The sequence below is a fragment of the Psammomys obesus genome, unplaced genomic scaffold (genome assembly GCF_907164565.1).
Source record: "Psammomys obesus unplaced genomic scaffold, mPsaObe1.curated_primary_1811, whole genome shotgun sequence".
In the NCBI taxonomy this organism is placed as follows: domain Eukaryota; kingdom Metazoa; phylum Chordata; class Mammalia; order Rodentia; family Muridae; genus Psammomys; species Psammomys obesus.
Window position 1 is genome coordinate 486,878 of NW_026589137.1, and position 5,669 is coordinate 492,546.

The 5,669-nt window shown below is 37.4% G+C and overlaps 1 pseudogene; it reads right to left on the minus strand.

Moving 5' to 3' along the window:
• Positions 1 to 5,483: 5,483 nt before the first annotated feature.
• Positions 5,484 to 5,669, minus strand: part of LOC129674856 (U2 small nuclear ribonucleoprotein B''-like) — a 605-nt pseudogene continuing 419 nt past the window's right edge.

The window sequence follows — 5,669 nt, forward strand, 5'->3', positions numbered from 1 at the left end:
TATAAAAACACATTCCAGTCCTCCCTCCAGTTGGTATCAGAAGAGGCCTATAACAAAATTAGGCCTTTCAATACTGCCAGGAAGGGAAAGTGGCAACTTCCCTTGTGGTGCCAGTAGAATCTACAGAAAGGAGAGTTGGAAGCTGTTTTATAAGCCAGAAAGGTATTGATGGAGCCTGTGAGGACCCACAACCTTCATTCCTACTCAGAAGCCCTTCCTCAGATGTGGAAGGTAGTCAAAATGGTAACCTGGACTTTCACCACAAAGTAGCAGGAAAGTGCATTTATTTTCTCCTTTTCTGTGACACAAACACCATTGGAAAGCAGCTGCTTCCTCAGGCTTAAATACGATTCAGACGTACGCAAATGTCAAGGCTTCATTCGAAAGCATTTGTCGAACCAAGAACCAGGAGACTCTCCAAATAATTGAAAAAAATAGTGAAAATATATTAGTGTGTTAGACTTCATACCACTAAAACAAAATGCAGGAGATAATTATAAAAAGAAAAGGTGGGCTAGAGAGATGGCTCAGTGGTCACATGTAATTTATGTTCTAGAGGACCCAAGTTCAGTTCCTTGAATCCACACTAGGAAGCCTGTAACTCCAGCTCCAGAGAATATGATATCCTTTTCCCCGCCCCTGAGAGCTTCTGCACACACATGACATACACACATGAGCGTGCACTCTCTCTCTCTTTAACACAAATTTCTTTTAAAAATGCTTTTTAAACTTCATGTGCATTGGTATTTTGTCCATGTGTGTGTCTGTGTGAGGGTGAGTTACATACAGTTGTGAGCTGCCATGTGGGTGTTGGGAATTGAACCTGGATCCTCTGGAAGAGTAGACACTGCTCTTAACTGCTGAGCCATCTCTCCGGCCCCAACACATAAACTTTAGAAAATCTAGGTGAACAAAAATGTTTATAAAGTTATGGTAATTCAAACTTGTAGTTACAGCATTTGGAGCGCTGAAGCAGGAAGGCTGCCTAAGTTTGATGCCTGCTTGGGCAACATACAGACAAAGGAGAGGGAGAGAAATTGACTTGGAGATTCCTTTTGAAGTTCTAGTCCATTACTGGTCAAGGCCCATTACTTTTAGGCTTCTCATGGCAGTAGCTGGATGGCAAGAACAAGGAGTATGTGGCAGAAAAATATTGCTCATCTCTTGGCTGGTAACTGTTATAATAGATTGGGATCCCATAGTTACAAAAATAACCAAGAGATAAATTTATCCAAGGAGTCAAAGCACCTGCATACTGAAATAATTTTAATTTAATATTTAAATAAAAGTAAGAACATTTATAAGAGATATAGAAGGAGCAAGTGTTCAATTCTCAGCACCCACATCGGTCAGCCCACAACTGCCTGTAACCTCAGATCCAGGGGATTCAGTGCCCTCTTCTGGCCTCTGTGGGTAGCTGCACACATGTGACACGTCAGCACAGACACACATTAATGAAAATAAAAAAAAAGATTTAAAGAACAAACATGTGAAATCATAGAAGTAGAGAGTGTAATGATAATTAAGAGATGCTATAAAGATAGGGTGGAGAAATGTTCGCCAAAAGCTGCAACATTCCACTGAGGAGATCTACTATACAACATGGTGGTTTAGTGAATGATAATAGAGTCATAAGACTTACTAAGGGAGTAGACATTAGGTGCTTATACCATAAATTTGGTAAATACATGATGTAATACATATTTATTTTATTAAAAATTAAATTTGTTTTATTATACGTGTATGGATATTTTGCCCGCTTATATGTATATGTGCTATGCTTATGTCTGTTGCCCCTAGTGGTCGGAAAATAGGTTCCTTCCCCTAGAACTGGAGTCACAGTTGGTTGTGAACCACTATGCAGGTGCTGGGAACCGAACTACTCTGCAAGAGCAGCAAGTGCACTTAAACACTATGCCATCTCTCCAGCCTCCCAAAGTAATATATGTTAATTAGTTTATTTGAGCCAGCTCATAACATAAATATATTTTAAACATCATGTTGTACATGATATATATGCAATTTTAATTTGTCTATTAAAGAAATCAATTACAAAATTAAAAAGCATGACAAAACTGTCACTGTCTACCAGAAATCTCCATATGTTAAAAGTGTAAGGATATACACAAACAGATATATCCCCTAAGACATATATATAATATATATATTTATAGACATATTTATATTATATTATATCATATCATATCATATCATATCATATCATATCATATCATATTATATATGTCTTGGGGATATATATGTATATGTCTAGGATTTTGTTGGCTGTGAAGAGACACCATGACCATAACAACTATTTTAAAGCAATACATTTAGTTGGGGCTGGTTTACAGTTTCAGAGGTTTAATCCAATATCATCATGATGGGAAACATGGTATGCACATAGACATGGTACTGGAGATGGAGCTGGGAGTACTACATCTGGATTGGCAAGCAACAAGAAAGAGAGACACATATCCTGGCTTGAGCATCTGAGACCTCAAAGCCTACCTCCACAAGGCCACACCTAGTTCAACAAGTCCACCTCCTAAAAGTGCCACTCCCAATCCCTGTGCACTTTTGGGAGCCATTTTCATTCAAACCACACATTATCTATATATATGCACACACGTACATATACATCTATGCATACATACACAATGCAAACATTAAAGGAAAAGCAGGTGGTGCTACACTAATGTCAGACTGACTGAATGAAGAAAGTGCTATCAGAATGAAGAAAGCTGCTGGGACATTATCTGATGATAAAGGCTGTTACCAAAAAGACATCAAAATCTTAGTGTGTATGCCCCAAGCTGCAGAGCTATAGTACATGTGAACAAAACATGATAAAAATAGAAAGGAGAAATATATTAATCCACAATAATAGCTAAAGTCATTGAGATCCCCCTTTTTTAACAGTTATTAGAAGAACTAGACAGAAAACAAGTAAAGACGTATGAGAAATTTGGTAACAGCAACTATAAAATTAAATAGATCCATATAGACACTCTACCCAGAGAATACATTTTTTAACGTGCTCATGGACCATATATAAAAATAGTCCCTATCTCATATCATTAAGTAAATCTGAACAAATGTGAAATGATTGTATTGTATTGTCTTACCACAATGTAACCGAAGTAAAAACCCAGGCTGTCCTTGAATTCACAGTAATTCCCCTGCGTGCTAGGATGACAGGCATGAGCCAACAAGTGTGACTTACAATAGCAGTATTATAAGAGGAAAGTCTTCAAACACATAGAAACTAGACAATCTACTTCTAACTAACCAACAAGTTGTCCCACTTTGCTCTCTGTTGCTGTGTTGTATCTTTGCTCTGTTGCTAAATCACTGACAAAACTAGTTTGAATAAAGAAAGAGCTTAATTTGCTTACATCCCCAAGGGAAGCTAAGGCAGCAACTCAAAGCAGGAACCTGGGGCAGGAACTGAAGCAGAGACCATAGAGGCATATTGCTTACTGGCTCTGTCCACATGGCTTGATTAGTACTTTTCTTAGACAGCCCATGATCACCTTCCCAGGGATGGCACCACCCAACATGATCCCGGATCTCCCACATCAATTATTAATGTAAAACATGCTCTACAGATTAGCCTATAGGGCCAATCTGATGAAAGAAATGCCTCAGTTAGGTTCCTTAAGTTGACAAAAAACTAACTAGCACATGACTGAATTGTAGAGGGAGACTGAAGTGCATGGAATGATTCTACCTGGTGTTAAGGATTGCTGTGAAACTATGGAAATCAAGAAGGCATGGTGCTTTGGAAGAACAGTCACAGACTAGTAGGAGAGAAACCAGGAACAAACTTCCACAACAATATCAAATGATTTTTTACAAAAGTGCAAAGGAAATTTTATGGAGGAAATAATTTTTCAATCTATGGTGAGGAAATCAAACACACATACACACTGAGAGAGTCAGAGAGAGACAGAGAGAGAGAGAGAGAGAGAGAGAGACAGAGAAGTGGCTGCCATTAATATATATTATATATTGCATCTTATAAAAAATCAACTCAAAATGGATCATGAACTCAAGTGTAAACATAAAACTAAAGCTTTTAGAATAAAAACACAGGATAAAGTCTTCAGGATATAGGTATCTGCAAAGAGTAGCTAGAGTTGACATCAGAAACATTATTCATAAAAAGAAAGGCTGAGCTGAGGCATTGGTGGTGTAATGGTTAGAATAGCCGTCTTCCAAGCAGTTCACCCAGATTTGATGCTTAACAAATACATTTTTTTCCTCAACATTAAAAAGAAAAAGTTGTGCATTGGATGTCTTCAGATCTAAAAGAAAGAAAAAAAAAACACCCTTTGCTCTGTAAAAGACCCTACTAAGAACATTCAGAAAAGCAAGAAACTGGGAGAATAGTTTCAAACCACAAAAGCCTGCTGCATGTTTATAAAGCAATCTTAACAACTTATATACATAAAGAGGCAGCCCGAGTAAGGAGACACAGGTGGCAGGTGAGCACAGGAAATAGTGTTCCACGTTTCCAAGGAAGAAAAGAATGAGACCATAGTGAGACATTACTACTAATTTGTCAGAATGGTAAAAGAAAAAAATTATAGTATCAATGCTGGTAACAGTCTAAAGAAATAGGATAACTTATATATTTTTATATATGGTACACTCACTCCTGGGAGGTACATAATCCCCCTTTAAATTATATTTATTTATGTATTCCTTCCTTCCTTCCTCCCTCTCCTCTTCCTCCCTCCCTTTCTCCGCCCCCTCCTTCTTCCTTTTTTTTTTTTTTTTTTTTTTCGACAGGGTTTCTCTGTGTAACCTTGGCTGTTCTGAACTCACTTTGTAGACCAGGCTGGCCTCGAACTCATAATGATCTGCCTGCCTTTGCCTCATGGAGTGCTAGGATTAAAGGCAGGTAGCACCATCACAGGCTCATTTATTCTTATCTTTTTATATATATATTTAAAGTACACAAAACACATATAAAACACTATTGTACAAAATTAAGACTTTGCATTTCATAGTTCACCAGAACTAAAATAACAATAACAACAAAAATAATAATAAGTGCCTTTTTCCTCCAAATTTCATCATCACTTCCAATCATTTAAAATGACTTGACCAAATGTGATCAAAACAGACACGGTAAACAACACCAAGTCCTTTATAAATAGCATTCCAAACATTTTTTTCTTGGCATAGGTTATCTTCATAAAGATGGGATGGTGTGATCTTAAACTCTTGTAGAGCATCTGTGGCAGCTCCAGCCTGGCCATTATTTTCAAATTCTACAAATTCATGTCATTCATCTCTTCTGGGAAGTTTTTTAAAAAAGATTTATTTATTATTTATACAATATTCAGCCTGCATATATACCTGCTTGCCAAAAAAGGGCACCATATCTCATTATAGATGATTGTGAGCCACCATGTAGTTTCTGGGAATTGAACTTGGGACCTTTGGGAGAACAGCCAGTGCTCTTAATCTCTGAGTCATCTCGCCAACCATTCTGTTAAGTTATTAAGGAATAGGATATAGTTTGGAGGGTAATTGGGGACTTGAGGATTTGCTTGGACTGCATTTCCTTGCGTATTAGCTGAATTTGGTGTTCCTCGACCAAGCCTTTTTATCTATCTATCTATCTATCTATCTATCTATCTATCTATCTATCTATCTAT